At 55.1% G+C, this 16,895-nt stretch overlaps 1 protein-coding gene across 3 annotated transcripts in view; it reads right to left on the bottom strand.

Moving 5' to 3' along the window:
- Positions 1-16,895, bottom strand: part of LOC143151098 (LIM domain only protein 3) — a 57,233-nt gene that overhangs the window by 21,147 nt on the left and 19,191 nt on the right. The gene's annotated exons all lie outside the window — the stretch shown is intronic.

The raw sequence follows: 16,895 nt of genomic DNA, 5'->3' as shown, positions 1-16,895 counted from the left end.
ATCCGCGCGATTGAGAATCACTGGAGCTTTAAGCTGGCGACACGACGATGCCATTACCGCGTCGACCTTCCCCCGTCGACCCTGCGCTCTCCTCGCCGTCGAAACCCACTCTCCCGTTTCGTCTCCTCGTCCTCGCGCTCTCGCTCTCTCGATCTCTCGCGGCCTCTCGCGCCCTCTCCCACCCTCTCGCGCTCTCTCGCACCCTCTCGCACCCTCTCGCACCCTCTCGCTCTCCCTCTTTCTCTCTTACGGATTGATACGAGCGGAGCCTTCCTCCGCGTCTCTCGCTTTGTCCGTGCACCCCGAGTCTTGAATTATACAGACAGCGCCACTTAAAATAATACGCCCGGTATAAACTGTGCATCAACGCTAAAAGCTGTCATTTTCTGTAAGCCAGAATTATGGAGATTCTTCCATGGTGCCGTTGCCGAGCATCGCGCGCTACCGATCCGCGAACGCGCCGCGAACGAGACTCGGCGTCTGCTCGAAAATGTGAAACGAGCCGCGTGGAAAAAGAAACGTTCGTTTCGACGGCCGAGGGAATCGAAAAATTGGAAAATTCGAACTCGCGAGATACGCGGCTCGACGGAGAGATTGCGAAATCCGCGATTCTTTAATCTCGGATCGTATTAATTACGCGGTACGCGGGGACGACGTTTATTACGGTGGATACGAACTTCAATTACGCTCGCCGTATAAGAGACGGAGAGACGACGCTCTCTCGGGAGAGTCGGAGGAGTCGCGTAGACGAGCGCGGATGGAAATAAATAAGGAGGGCTCATTATCCGCGGCGGTCTCGTTACTTTTAAATAAACTGTTGCCCGCGGATAAAGAATAATCCATCGTGGTCCAGCTGTCAGAGACAGATTTTAAAAGTCGCGCCGTAATGGGGTCTCGTTATAACCATTGCTCTTAACTACCAACAGCGAGGCTGCGTCGCGCGAGTAGCTGGACTCGACGAGGGAGAGGGAGAAGAGGAAGAGGAGGAAGAGGAGGAAGAGGAGAGAGCGCCAAGAAGAAGAAGAAGAAGATGAAGCGCGGAGAGAAAAAAAAGGGAGAGTAGGCGAAACGAGAGGAGAAATTAAATCGATCGGGCGACCCGTTTGCTCGTTACGCTGGTTACGTTCGCGAGATCGTCGATGCGTGAACGAGGCGCGAAACGAACGACTTATCGGGACTCGAGCCGCGTTTCCAAGTTTACGATGGACTTTCGACGCGTCGCCATCGACGAAGCCACGATTCCCTCCGAAACGAGACGACGAGACGGAGGACGAGGAGGAGGAGGGAGAGGACGAGGACGAGGACGAGGACGAGGACGAGGACGAGGTCGAGTCGGGGCTGTGACGCGGGAGCGGTCCGCTTAATTAGAATCTTCGTTAACGGGTCGCGTAAGCCCCCCTCGAGACCCGTAGGTGAAAACGTAAGAACTATTTTCATTAAACTTGCCGGACTCGCGATGAAAAGTCGTTGCGCTTTTGCGCGCGAGCGCCGAGTAGCTGCGCGTAGAAACAGATTAAATCGGGAAACACGGGAAAAGGTTGGCCGGGTCGCGAGGCTCGTTGCATTATTAATTCGCTCGTATTAATTCCGCTCGGGATTCGCGACGCGAGGCGACGCGTTCGATGCCTGTGCCCGCACCCGCACCCGCACCCGCACCCGCACCCGCGCCCGCGCCCACACCCGCGCCCGCGCCCGCGCCCGCGCCCGCGCCCGCGCCCGCGCCCGCGCCCGCGCCCGCGCCCGCGCCCGCGTCCGCGTCCGCCCTGGCGCCCGCTGAAATCGATCGAGTTCGCTCTCTTCGGCGATTCAGGGTGCCCGAAGATCGGATCGAAGACACCGATGGGCAAACGTACCGCCCAGGATCGCGCGTAAACCGAATTTCTATCGACTCGGGTCGCGGTTCTTAACGACCGCGACGAGTATTCGCCGACGAGGGATCGCGATCGGTGCCCTCGGCTCGGAAACTAGGAACGAGCGCGTCTCCGGAAGCGCGCGGGACGTTTCGCTCTCGGACGCGAAAGGGTAGGGTACCGGGAACGCAAACGGGACCTTGGCGAAGCTACCGCTCGTCGCGTTATCGATCCGCGATCCTGAAAATTCGAAATTCCGAACCCGACGAGGGACCGAGCGACCCGAGCGGAAGATCGGACCACGGGTGAGATCGACCGCGCGGCGAATAATCGGTGTTTTTCCCTGCGCCGAGGAAAGCTCTTTTCGAGCTTCCGGGAGCGTCGCGAAGGACACGGTTTTCCGAGCTCGCTGTAGCCGAGTCGTTTCAATGAGCCGTGTCGTAGGAGTAGCGGATGGATAGACGCAGAATGGAGAACTGGCAGGAGAGTGCAGTCACTGATTTAACGCGGGACAATTGAATCCAATTACAACCGCCGCGGCAGCCAGTGGATCTCAATCGCGGCAGCTACGCGGCCCGTTTCCACGTCCGTTGCCTCCCTCGCCTCCCTCCCGTCCCTTCCGTCCCTCGCGTTCTCGCATCGACCGGATCGAACGATTTCCATTCCCAACCGTTCCGACATTGCCCTCGCGGGTTTCTTTCTCGAGCCGATTCCACCGACTACGCGATTCCTAACCAACGATACTCGTTTCCTCGTTGTTGCTCGTCGAGTTTCAACGACGTTACCGAAACTTCGCCGCGAGTCGAAAATCCGTTTCCGTCGCGTTAACGCTGTTCCGCGAGGGTTCTCGAACTCTCGGAGTCGCTTTCGTCTCGGAAGCCCGCGATTTCTCGTTCGTTTTTGCCGAGTTTTCGTCGACGCCGAAATCGCGTCCGCGGTTTGGAACGTCGAGCGGTACTCGGGAAGGTCGATACGGTTTACTCGGGTCGTAAACGGCGAAACGGTCGGCCGTGATCGAAATTGCCACGCAATGCGAACCTCGAATGCAACAGCCGAGGGAGGATAACGCGGCATAACGCCACGCAACGTAATCTGTCTGTCTCAGACTAGATGGCGTGCTCCAGTGGCTGCTCTGCCGGCCGCCCCTGGCTGTTCATTAGGGGCCGCATTGTCCGCTAACTAAGTACAGTCACCCCTTCCCACAACCCTCGAACCAACCTACCGATCCCCGAGCCCTCTCGAATTCCACAAATCCCTTCACAGCCCCGCGCGCTCGATTCGCCGTCGCTCTCCGTTCGCGCTCCCACCACCGACGCTTCTTCTTCTTCTTCTTCTTCTTCTTCTTCTTCTTCTTTTTCTTATTTTTTTCATTTTAGTCGTTCACCGTTCGTTCGGTGTTCGTTCGGTGTTCGCCTTTTACCTCGGTGTTCTCGAGGAGGAGGCACCCTCCATCGTTCCGGTGTCGGTCTCGCTCTCGCTTCGAGGGGACACGTATTCGGAGTCTCGGTCGAGAGATCGACCGTCGCGGGATCGAACGCGACGATCGTTCCTTTCTTCGTGTTTTCGTCGCCGGAACGGGGAGAACGCGGTTACGTAGGGCGCGGCGCGCGCGGAACGCAAGTGGCCGCTCAAGGTCGCTCCCCCGACCGTGAATCGGCCCGGACGCGAGTTCCAGTTTTACGCGGTCCCGTTGTATTCGGTTTCCCTTTCTCGTTGAGAAGGAAAAGTGGCCGGGACGAGGCGAGAATCGGTTCGAGAGAGCTCTCTCCGTCGAGGTCGACGTCGACGATTCGGATGCAACTTGGACCGTACCAACGGTAGAAACGATCGCAGCGGTGGGGTGCTTCGAATCGTACGGTGGGAAGAGCCCGACACCGTGGCACGGTGGCACGGTGGCACGGTGGCACGGTGGCACGGTGGCACGATGGCACGGTGACCTCGTGCGACCGGTTCGATTCGATCCGAGCACGAATCGTAGGTAAATTTCGCGGCGAGAGCCGAATCCGTCTTCGTCGTAAACGTTCGAGCGCGATCGAAAGGAAGGAACCGCGAGCGTGAACGCGGCAACGGCCCGGGCTGGAACGCTAATTCGATCTGGGCCGTTAAACGCGCGTTACGAACCCCGAGATATGGAAATTTGGTTACGCTTACCCACCGTACTGGAAACACCGTGCCCGTTTTACCGTAATATCCTCCGCGATTCGCTTCCCGTCGAGCTATCCTTCCACCGGTGGACAACCGACCGACCCTCGACTCGACCGGCTCTTATTATCCAGCCCGTATACCGAACTATGTAAATAGAAATCGCCGGAAATTGGTCTTTCGCGCTCGAACGCGGCGCGAGGCGAGGGAAAAATCGAGAACGAGGTTGCCCCTCGGCTCCACGAGTCGGCCCGAAGCCGAGCGAAACGACCGACGGGCTTATCGTTTCGAAACCGGTACGGCTGGCTCGCGCAAACCACGCTTCGTCTGCGTACGCGACGCTTCGAAAGTCCCGCGCGCTCCCCGCGACCGGTTGCCTCCTAGGTACGAGTATCGCGTCGCGAACTCGCCGAAGGGACGAGGGACGAACCAACGTTTCGAAGGTTTCGCGCGAACCGAATCCGGGGACGAAATTGATCCGTCCGGGGTTCGACGAACGAGAGCTCGTATTGTTTCGCGACGCGCGGAGAAACGCGAGCGAGCGGATACGAGCACCGGTTCTCGGTGTTTCTTCGCTCCGAGCTCGAAATATCCACGGAGCCGACTTTTCGTTCGCGGTGACCGATCGGCGTACACGTACGTACAGCCACGACCGTGCGCCCAGAGAAGACCGACCTTCTCGCAATCTCCTCTCGATCCAATATCCGAGTTTTTTGACAGCAATTTCGGTCACGTCCGATAATATATCTGGATCATTAATATAAAGCTCGGACCACACACCGCGCGTCCCTCGCGGGGAAATTGCTTTTCAATCCCCTATACCGCCCTCCTTCTTCCCCGCGCGATAGGGAGCTCTCCTTGCAGTCTCGGCACCCACCACCCCCCACCCGCCACCCGCCACCCGCCACCCGCCACCCGCCACCCGCCACCCGCCACCCGCTACACCCTCTCCCGCCATCCGCCATCCGCCATCCGCCATCCGTCTCCGGCTCCGGCTCCGGCTCCGCGTCTCTCTCGAGCCTCGCTCCCGTTCCCGCTTCCACCTTTGCTCGCGTGCTCTTGCCGCTGTCTCGGTCTCGGTCTCGGTCTCGGTCTCGGTCTCGGTCTCGACATCCAGAACTTTCTTCCCTCCCGATCTCCATCGATGCCGTTTTATTTCGCGAACGGATCGTCCGTCGAGAATACCGAGCTCGGTCGCGTTACGAAAACCACCGGAGCTAAATACTTTCCTTGCGAATCTACGCGCGTCTACCTACTCCACCGATACGAGCCACTCGCGTCGAAGAAGCGCCTACCACGGCGCACCCTTCCCGAAGAAGATCCCCTCGATCGGATAAAAAATGTATTATAGCCGGCACGATACGGGTCTCGATACTTCGACGAGACTTCCCCGGGAACGGACAGCGTATCCTCCCGCAGGATTCCATCCGTTCCCTACCGTCCCGCACCGCGCCGCGCCGCCCCGCGCCGCACTGCTTCACACCGGCTCACAGCCGCCCCTCTCTCGATCGCTCTCGTCTCTCTCCGACGCGCGGAACAGATTCCCTGCCCCTCGCCTGGAAATTGCTATCGGGCGATTCAACCTCGAATGCAGATCGCTGCACTCTCTCGAGTCTCGAGGATGACATTCGACGAAATTAGATTCCGAGGAAAGGAAGAGGAAACACGCGTGTCGCTGTCCTCGTCCTCGTTCTCGTCCTCGTTCCCCTATTTCTGCTTCGGATCCCGCTTCTGGTTCTCGTTCGGAATCCCTTCTCCCGTTGGGACGAGGAAAAATCTACGCTTTCACCGTTACCGGCCGATCCATCGAACGGGAGGACTCCGAAACAATCGCCGCGAGCGAGAAACCCCCGCGGCGTGCCGCGAGTTAGCTTCGAGACCGGTGCTCGATTCGATCGCGACTTTTCCATCGAAGGAGAATCGATCGCAAAAACGGGCGTCGAGGATTACGAGAGAATCGAGGGTTTACGACGCCGCGAACCGGAGGCCGGAGGCCGGAGGCCGGAGGCGGGAGAGTCGATACGGGCGTACGTGGAGCGGAAGCGGGATATTTCGCGGTCGCCGAGAAGAAGCGAGCAACGAGCCCGACCTTCGAACGAACCTCTCGTACCGTGATCGGTCCGGTTCTTCGAACGGGCCAACGCGAGCCATCGTCTGTCCCGTTACCGTCTCCGATGTCCTCGAATCCGATTTCGCGTTACGGAAAAACGAGTGGCAAGTACGGCGATACGAACGTTACCGATTCGCGTTCGAACGGCAAGGTACGCGCTCGCGAGAACGCTCGCTCGCGAGAGGGAAAGCGGCGCGGGGTCGCGGACGATGGAAGAATATCGAGATAAAAAGGAAGGTCGAGGAGGGAGAGGGGAAGAAGCGGCGGTCGGCGAGCCGGAGGTTGATAATACCGGCTGGCAAAGGGGACCGGGGGAAACTGGGGGAGCGTTTAATTCATTACGGACGTTAAAAAAGTAAATTGCCCCGTGTCTGTGAAAACAGGAGAGGCAAGACGATCGCGGCGAACGAACATTTGGCCGCGAAAATATTTAATTAAATTCACGACCGCAAGATACGCCTGTTTCGTTCGCGCTCGCTGAAGCGTACGCCCGAAAACCGAAAGTAATTATCTCGGTCTTTCCGAACGAACGGCCGCGTCTCGTTTTCGCGGAAAGAACGGGAATCGCCGCGCTGTCTCCGTCGCCGATGCCGTCGTGCCGATGTATCGTTTCCCCGATATCGCGAAAAGAGGGAAAAAAATACAAAGGACCTTCGAAAGGGAAGGCGCGGCAGCCGTTTGGTTCGTTAAACTCCACGGTCGATCTTTCGTCGGTCGGTAGTTTTTTTCGTCGAGTCGCCCGCACCGAGGATTCGATCGGTGGGCGCGCTCGGGAAACCGGAACGCTTCGAACGAATTAGGCGGGTGACTCGCGATTTTCGTTCGATGCGGCCTGGTTCGGCGCGACGCGACCAACGATCGGTAGGTATTCGCGACTGCTACCGATTACCGCGGTGCAACGAATCAATCATCGCATTCGCGGGACCGTCTATTCGCGTTACGTTGTTCGCTATATACCTAGGTAAGACGCGTCGAGCATGCCCGAAGCCCCCTTCCCCCTTCTCCTACCTCTGGGCTCCCCCGGCGTATACACGGCCGAGCGAACAATATGTTATTACGAACGAGCTTTGTAATCGACCCCTCGTATCGTCCCCCCTCGCGCGGCGCAATCTCATTACCGGAGATGCACTTTCCGTATTAATACCGAAAGGAATCGAGTATTTCGGGACGTCGCGAAATCGAGATGTCGTCGAATTTATACCAGGCGTATACGCGACGATCGAGGATAATCTTGCGAATCGAACGACGCGTTTGTCACTCGATGGGCAAGAATCGAGCCACCTCGTACGTTCGATCGGAGGGTCTGGACGCGATTCGACGAGAGCAGTCGACGCGTCGACGGACCGTTTCGCCTCCGACGCGAGTTGAATCGTCACGAAATGGTTTCGTTTAGCGCGGATCGAAGAAAAATGTATCGCGCTCGGATAACGAGAACCGTTTCTCGGACGCAACCGATCGATCGGGCGATAATAATTACTCGGGCTCGAACGAGGACCGGCGTCAAATTTTACATACATTTTTCAACGTTTCAATCGATCGGAATGAAATTGGAATTTCGAATTTACCAAACCCGTAAAATTTCATCGCTTCGCGTCGATCCGTTTCCAACGGATGCTGTTACGGATAAACACGCTTCGCTGGTTTTATCGTCGTTACAGATTATACGCGTTGGACGTGTACTCGAACGGGCGAGTTTTCGTTCGATGCCGAAAAAAAAAAGAAAAAAAAAACAAGCGTGCCAAATTTTAAGCGTTTCGGAACGTAATCGCTACTTTTCCTCCCAACGCTAAACGCGCGATACGAACGCGTCCCATCGATTTCTTAGCGACTCGTGGGCGCCGCGATCAGGATTGTTCGTAGGGTAAATGCACTGTTTCGTGCACCCGCGCGACGCGACGCGACGCGACGCGACGCGACGCGACGATTCGAAACAAATTTAATCGGAAAGTATCGTACTTATCGTTCGATCGAACAAGGAACGAGTTCGATCGGTAATCGAACTCGAATCAAGGATTCCGAGTCGCTTCGTCGGATCGACCGAATCGTTCGTAATCGGAATTGCGTTTCCTTTCGCGAATATAATTTATAAGAGAATCTACTCCGAGAAAATAAGTAAGTAGAAAATAAATACGACGCGACGCGACGATCGACCGAAAGAACGTCTCCCGATTCGATATCGAACGGATTCTCGATGGATCAATGGCCCGCGTATCCGATAAGCCGTGGTCCCAGAAGGTGACACGGAACCCCGCGATTGGTGTATCGGCTGCAGCATCGCACGGTGTTCCTTCGCGCGGTATGGGAATGCAACGCGGGATCACCGGCTGACAGCTTCCTAATGGAAGCCGTAAACAGCGCGCGAAGCGCGTTATGTTTTCCAAATGAAATCCTGAAAATTGGTTTCGAGAGTCGAAGCCAGAGGCGCGATGCGACGCGACGCGGCGCGACCCGACGAGCGATCCGTACGGTGGTTCGGGTCGAGTGTAACGCCGCTGTATCGGACGGTGCTCGTAATAAATAGTTTATCGTGGATCGACACCGCCGTTACTAATGTCTTTTATCGAACGGCCGATTCCATATTTCCGATTACCGGGGAAATTACTTCGGAACGATTAAACCGCGCGCTCCCTTCGAAAAGTGGGAGTCGCGTTTAAATACGGCGCCTCTGTTAACGACGATAAAAGCCCGCTGATTTCACGTAAGATTAATTAAACGTATTCCGCGTAGGCGGTGCAGAAGCGTTTATAGGGTTTCGCGATAATTTTGTTCGCTCGACAACGGCAACGACCAGCGGAACGTTTCGGTCTCCGTCCCGTGTTATTCGCGGCAAATTTTCGGAAAAGGGTCGCCCGGTGTAATTACTCGGTTTTCTTCTAATTAGCGACGCGAACGCGCCGCTTGCACAGAGACGCGCGATCGTTTGCGAGGACGAACGCCGGGCGCGACGCTAATTCCAAGATAATTGGCCGCTGGTCCGCGCGAAATTTATGGCCGGGTAATTGGTAAAAACGGTGTTTTCGGGCATTGCGTTGGCGCGAGTCGACGACCAACGCGTATACAGAGTGTCCCGTTTGTACGCGCAACCCGCAACGCGCGTTCGACGTATTTTTACATCTACGTCTATTTCCTTTTGCACGATTAGGCATCGTTGCGACTACTTATTCGACCAACTTTCATCGAGACGTCGGAGGGACGTTCCCTCGTTTAGCAACAAGTGCCGTACCGTGCAGTGCCGCGAGTCCTTTCCTTTCGGACGATAACGGATCGCGATCCACGGATCCACGGATCCACGATCGCACCTGGACAAGGATACCTCGCGCGAAGAAGCTCAACGCGAACAACTACCAGAGGAAAACTTCCAATGTTCGGACGGATCTCGATGTACGAAATTTCGAGGAACGTCGAAGGAACCACGATCTCGCGGCACAAGGGAATCGCGCGAAAGAAATCCGGCTCTGTTCGTCGAAACGACGTTGCGTAATTAGTCGGTTATTTCGCCGTTTAATTTAATTTTCCGTTCGATGACGCGTCTACTTTAATTACGAGCACCACTCGTACGTGCCCGATTAATATTCATCCACCGATACTCTAATAACGTACCACTGTAATATATCGTGCCACTGTAATGCCGTAAATGTAATAATAGCCCGATTATCGTCATTTACGCAGAAATAATTATTCCTCTCGCGGAAGCCCCCGGTACTGTGCCGCCCAGCGAAATGGTTACCGCCGCGACGAGACGAAAACGGAAAAAAGAAGTCGGTGCCGACCGCGTCCGATCGAAATTCTATAAAAGGATAAACGCGCGAAAAAATGTTTATCCCGAACGACTCGTAGAACCGCGCTCGTGCAACGTATCCGTCCCGTTCCGCCGACAAAAATTCTCCGCCACTTTCTACGATACGCGAGAACCGGTTACGCATCGACGACGTCGATTAAATTTCATTTTCTACCGTCGGCTCGGCTCGGCTCTTACGGAAGACCGGCCGATATCGAGAACCGTGGAAGTTCCTCCTTTGTAAAAAATCCTTCCGTCGCGTCGGACATCGGAGGTAAAAGCGGCAACGTTCCACGGGGAAATTATCGCGAGAGACCGAGAGACCGAGAGAACGCTCGCGACGTCGCCGCTTCGTTGCGTCAACGCTGCGTCATAATTTTATTAATCGTCCAATTACGCGCAGCCGATAAACACCTGCATTAAATACACCCTTATTGTTGCCGGACGCGTAGCTCCGTAAATTTCAATGTTTCGCATCGGCGAGAGAACCGGGCAAGTAAAACGCATTAAAGAATCGCCCCGGCGCGAGGCGAGGCGAGGCGAGGCGGGGCGGGGCGGGGCGGGGCGGCGCGGAACGCCGCAGCGAACGTGGCGAACGCGGTAAACTTTCTCATCGAACTCCGTAACTAACGCGCCGCGAAGATTACTCCGCGGAGAAGGTTGCCCGTATTTATGCGGCGAAATGGATACACCGGCCGCCACCGCCGCCGTATCCCTCTTTCACCCGTTCCATCGAGATCCCGTACCTCGCGAAATTATATTCGATTCTGATCTAACAAATGGGACGGGAATGGAATCTATTTATTTACACTTGGCTTCGTAGAACCGCGGTGATACAGTATCCTCGGACCCGATACCGCGAACGCGGCCAAATTAATACGATCGCCGGTGAAATTGTGAGTTCGAGGATCGATATCGCATCGGCCAGGCTCTCCTAACGTCTCGATGTATCGTGACGAACGATCATCTCGATACGACCGTTTTCGCGTCCACGATCCGCCTTCGAAGTTACGAGCGAGCAACTTTTTCCTCGAAACGAATTCCTCGTGGAAGCGATCGCGGAGCTGAAAAATTCGTGAACGACCAAATCGATCGAAAAGTCGATCGAAATACGCCGCGAAGATAAAGAATTAACGGTCCTCGACGAATATCTACGTTATCGTCGCCGAAGGGAAGAAAAGGGACGCGAGAACGGCGAGCGCAAAGAGCATCGCGGAGTGTACGCGAACGTGGATATTTACGTTTGGAACATCGGTGGCTTCGTTCTTCCGTCGCGTCCCGTCGCGTCGATAAACGAACGAAGGGACAATTGTTTGGCGGCGGAAAAGACAGGTGGTCTGGCCGCCGGCAGACGCGACGCGCTTCGACACGAAGTGGCTATTTTCCGGCGACTGCTCACCGATTAAAAATCGAATCTCCGCCAAGGAGAGGGAGACTATTTGAATCCGCGATCCACTCGAGCCGAATGCTTCCCGTCTTTCGTTGTTTTCTCGCTAGGAAACTGAGAAGACGAACATCGATGTTCGTCCGATAGACGCGTACAACATTGTGCGACCGAAAACGTTCAAACGGAGAATCGAATCGAATCGAATCGAATCGAATCGAATCGAATCGAATCGAATCGAATCGAATCGAATCGAATCGAATCGAATCGAACGCACTTAAGGGTCGAAGGAACGGCGCGCGGCGCCCGATGCGGCGCGGCGCGGCGCGGCACGCTGCTCCGATTACTAATGGACATCGAATAATGAGAATAATACCCGGGACAAGCGTTGGGTTCTGTCTCACCCTCCTTCTCTCTCCCTCTTGTCGGCATGGTGGCTAATCCAGCATGGTTGCTCACTGTCCGATCTATTATTGGAAATCACGTTAATCTTGGTAATGCGATATTATTGCGGTCAACGCTCGTATCGCGACACCGGTATAATCGTCGAAGCCTCTCTGTACGGTGGCGAGTTCGTACAGAAATTCGAGACATCGGGGTGTGCGGGAACCGAGAACCGAGAACCGAGAACCGCCTAGGCATTAATTACCGAGAGATCGAGACGGTCTGTCGCTCGGAACGACGTTCCATGGCGTGTTTACCGACAAGATTTAGATCCCATCGCGATGGGATCGATCGAACGTTGGAACGCGACGCTCTCCGCGCGTAAAACGGGGGAATTTTGTGAAAAGGTAAAATCGGAAGTTCGCTCGGTCGAAAAGTAACGCGTCCGGTTCGAGCGACGCCGGAAGGGAATCGATAACCTTGAAATCCATTCGTTCGCGAGACAGCGGGTCCGCACGCGATAATGGAGAACGGGCGTGCGCGTTACGTTGCATAATTAATCGAGAAGCCGATATCCGATTGATAACTACGCCCAGGTTCCTTTGTTTCGTTAGCGAAAGCGTCACATCCAGGCAACGGATCCGATACTTTTATTGATAAATGAACCGCCAGCGCGTGATTTCAGAAGGGTTCGGTTATTCGTGGCGGAGAAAAACCACGAGAAAGAGAGAGAGAGAGAGAGAGAGAGAGAGAGAGAGAGAGAGAGAGAGAGAGAGAGAGAGAGAGAGAGAGAGAGAGAGAGAGAGGACGAGAATGGCGGTCGATAGACGCTGGCCGATGACGATATCCATCGTGGAAGTGGCTTTCCAAGTTCGAGAGGGCGATTGCGAGGCCACGGATTAAGGGTGGAAGAAGGAAGGTTATAAACACGTATTACGGACTCATTAGTAGGTCCATTAGGAACGAAGCTAAACACATCCACGTCGCGCCATTATCGCGACTCGAGTTCTAATTAGACCGCTCGTTATGTCGCGTTTAAATATTTCCTTACATCGATGCCTATTCCGTATCTTCGCGGCCGGGCTGTTCGCTCGTTAAGCTCGCGAGTCTCGTTCGTCGGACGTATCGCTCGTTACGACACCCGGCCTTGTTGCGCGATTAATTGTACGAATTTGCTTTCGAACTTATTATACGCGCGTAGGCGAATACGTGTGCACGTATGCACAGGTCGCGGCTGATTCAGGATTAATCGCAAACTGCATCGGCGATCGCGCTCATAATCCCGGTATTGTGCGTGATTCGAGAGTAATTTGCGACTGACAAATGTCACGGTGATTGACGGGCTCGTTTAAATAATAGGAAATTAAAACCGGGAACGCGAGGCGAGCGTGACCAATGGTTTCGTAGCGGAGGGTTGGTAGTAGCTGCTCGGGTTTACACGTACGCGGTTACCGATAGCTACGTATATTCTCGAACGAGTAGTTTACCCGAGCCTCGACCGTGAACCCGTCCCGATACAGGGACGTTCGATTAGCATATCGTAGCATCGAAATCGATCGCGCGCGATCGAAACGAGCGTTTCTTTCCGCGGACGTTCGTTCTCGCGCTATTAACCGGGCCCGATTTCCTCCGAGGAATCTCGGATCGTCGCCACGGCCGCCCTTGCCCAAGGATTTCGGATAGAGAAAACGAGCCTTCCAAGGAGCGAAAAAGAGCCCGGAGAGGGCGCGAGGGTAAACGGTTATAGAACGAGGACAGAGGGGACCGGCCGTGAAGTAAATAGGAGTCCTGACCGTTCTGCCGTAAAATTGTATGTGAAATTGTGCGATGTGTCTTGCGAATTGAATCGCCGGAAACGACATTGATTTTATTGCTTGTTTTCAGTGCTGTATACCTCGTTCCGTTCTCCTTCTCCTTCTCCTCCGCCTCCGCCTCCTCCTCCACCACCGCCTCCACCTCCACCTCCACCTCCACCTCCACCTCCGCCTCCACCTCCGTCTCCGTCTCCGCCTCCGCCTCCACCGGTTCCGATCCGAGAGACCGAGGCGACACCTCCCTTTCCCCCGCTGCGTCTTTGAACCGTAGACCGCGCCGCGCGACTTCTACCACCGATTTATTCCGTTTTATCCGTCGCGCGTAAGAATACATTGGCCGTCTACCGATCGATCGATCTTTTGCAAGAAATCACGGGAATCGTCGACGCACGAGCGATCTTCGATACGACGAATCGTCCGTCGGCCGGAAATTTTTTCATCGATCGGCGGTTCGACGTAGGTCGTGGCTTCGCCGACACCGCGACGGGCAAAAAGAACCATGAAAAATCGCGGCCGAGCGAGATTAATTGGGCTTATTAACGCCAACGAAAGAACCCGAGGTCGTATCGTCGGGCAGAATTCCAATCCCGGTACAGCGCGGGCGAATATTTTTCTAGATAGAGGAGTCACGCGGGGGCTTAACCGCCCGCGGGTTCCGCCCATAATTTGTTTTCAATGATTTACCACGGGCTAATTGCAGAATGCAGCGAGCGGTAATATCGCTTTGCAGCGTTACGTCCGGGAGCTAGCTATACTTTAGTTTGCAATTTAAACTTTACTTCCTCCGGAATTGATTAGCTTTTAGTAATTAAGCAAGCAACGCCTTGGACCACCCCTACCTACTCTCGACGAACCTCTCTCCCTCTCTCTCTCTCTCTCTCTCTCTCTCTCTCTCTCTCTCTCTCTCTCTCTCTCTCTCTCTCTCTCTTTCGAACCCTCTTCCGCGTGTATATCCACCACCTCTGGCTCTTCTCCTTCTTCGCCTGTTGGCCTCCTAGTTTTCCCTCTTCTCTCGTTTCTACTCACCATCGTCGGACATACACACACGCGTTGACGCACACGCGTTCACGCACGTACACGCGCGCACGAAGGCTCGTTTCGCGTTTGCGCGTCCGCGTTCGAGGCGCGCGCGCTCGCTCGCTCGCACGTATACTCGTTCGTATAGTCGCACGCACGCACCCATACAACGGCGTTACGCACCCACTTACGCTTCCACACGCGAGTCAACCGAAACTTCCTCTGCCCCCAAACTCTCCGGCCTCCGAGGCCCGCTCTACCCTTCTTCCAGCACCGCCACCGCCACCGCTACCACCACTTTCGGCTTTCCCTTTCGCTCTTTCGTATACGTCGGTTTCTCCGTTCGGATCTCTCCGTCTCTCCGCGATGCCGGGTGGGTTTTAATCAACGCTTTACGAGTGCAAGACGGAGCAAGTTACGCTCGGGAACCGAGAAGGCGGCTAGGGTTACGCGTGCGCGTACACACGTGCGTTACGCAGCCAATGTATTTACGTACGCGCGCGAGATCGTACGTGCGTACCTCGGTAGCGTCCGCTCACGGCCCAGTCGCGTATATTTTTTGACGCGCGAAAACGCGTTGGAATCTCGCGTGTGTTTTCCATTGAATCGAGTGCGAAGCAATTTCGGCAAGGAATGCGTTACCCTCGATACCTCGTATACGGGTACAGCTCGGCCAGACGGGACAGGCTCAACCAATTTCAACTTCCATTATACACCCTTACCCGATTCCGTGGACGTATTTCCAAAGTATGCAAAGCGACCGATCTGGATTTCCATGGTAATCTCGAGGCTGTGGGTACCTTCTCCTCGCCCGTGTCCCACCCCGACTCGTCCTCCTATCTTAACGTTCGATTTCTTTTCGAACGGATACACGGATACACCGGTCTTTTAACGTAGTTTTCGAGAAACACGAGAAAGAAAGCTACGCTTCGAAAAGTAACCCGATCGGGTCCTAATACGGACGAGTCGTCGATGATCGCGACCCAAGATGAATTTCCAATGTCCCGAGGCTGGGTTTCCAAACTCCGCAGGATGGACTGCGGGCAGGTTACGGAAGCTCGCTCGAGCAGGCCACGTGCCTCAACGCCCGACGAATTTAAAAACGCAATTTACGGACAATAGCGTAGCGGTCGGAGAGTTCGGTAACCTTGTCGGCGCGGAGGATAGGTAGACTGTGTAGAACAAGTGACTACGTTAGGTCCCGATAGTATCGGGCAACGATGGAAGAGAGAATATTCGCGGGGACGCGAACCGATTTCCGTTCTTCCTACGGAAGAACCCCTATCTCCCCCTCCTCGACATCGTAAAAATGTTGTTTTTTAATTTAGGGGACGCCGCGAGGTTAATATACGGCTTTAATTCCAGGATTTCATTTAGGGGTTGGTCGTCTCCGTGTTTCGAGGGGTTCGCGGAGAACGTTATAGGTAGAGGAAAGTTGAAAGAAGATAGGGCCAGTGCGGGGAGAGTGAGACGGGACGGGTGAGCCGAAGGAGCGCGCTTCGAGGACAAGAAGCACTCGCAATTGAAACCGAACAAGAAGAGACGGTTGACCACTCTCGACCGGATAGTCTTTCCTATCGCGTCGAGATCGAACTCTTTGGATAATGACCGGAGTGGATCGCAAACATTCCAGGCAACCAGATTATTCGAATCGATCGAGGAAAAAAAGTTTACGCGAAAATTGCTCCGATTCTCGAACCGAATCGATATTCGCGAAAAGACGTTGGATCGCGGCCGACAAAAATCTTGTCGCGGATACAATTTTTCTTACGATACCCAATTGTGAACGTCGAACAATTGGTAAACGTTAACGCGATTTTTCTACCTACGTTTTTGTCCCAACTTGGAGGAGAACCGTGCGGAGCGGTGCGGTGCGGTGCGGTGCGGTGCGATGCGATGCGGTGCGGAGCGATGCTGTGCGGTGCGGTGCGGTGCGGTGCGGTGCGGTACTGTACAGCGCGGCGGTCGGTCGTGCTAAGGCAATTAAAGCTCCACCCAATTAATGCCTCGGTGGGTGGGTGGCGAGTGCCGCCGCGCGGTTCTCTCGCAAACAACGCCTTCTTGCCAGCCAGACGTCGCGCCGCACGGAAATTTCATTCGGCCATTGAAACGTAAATGTACTCCGTGGTGTGCATTTCGTTCGACCGCTGAATGCCACGGATCGTCCGATAATGCTCGATTTGTACCGCGAGCGGATCGAAAAGGACGACGATAACGTTGCGTCGCGTCGCATCGCGTCGCTCGTAACCGGAGCTCTCTCTCGTCGAAAACGCGCGAGGCCGCTGCTCCGTTCTGCCTCGAGTTACGCCGTAACCGCTCGCGAAGAAAGAACGTTGCCCGAGGAAGCGACGGAACCGAAAAACACCGGCGGAGTGTGAGCAATTTCTTCGATGCGTACTCGCGACGACAAACAAAA

The sequence above is a fragment of the Ptiloglossa arizonensis genome, chromosome 9, assembly GCF_051014685.1.
Source record: "Ptiloglossa arizonensis isolate GNS036 chromosome 9, iyPtiAriz1_principal, whole genome shotgun sequence".
Taxonomy (NCBI): Eukaryota; Metazoa; Arthropoda; class Insecta; order Hymenoptera; family Colletidae; genus Ptiloglossa; species Ptiloglossa arizonensis.
This window is presented reverse-complemented; position numbering and strand designations above follow the sequence as displayed.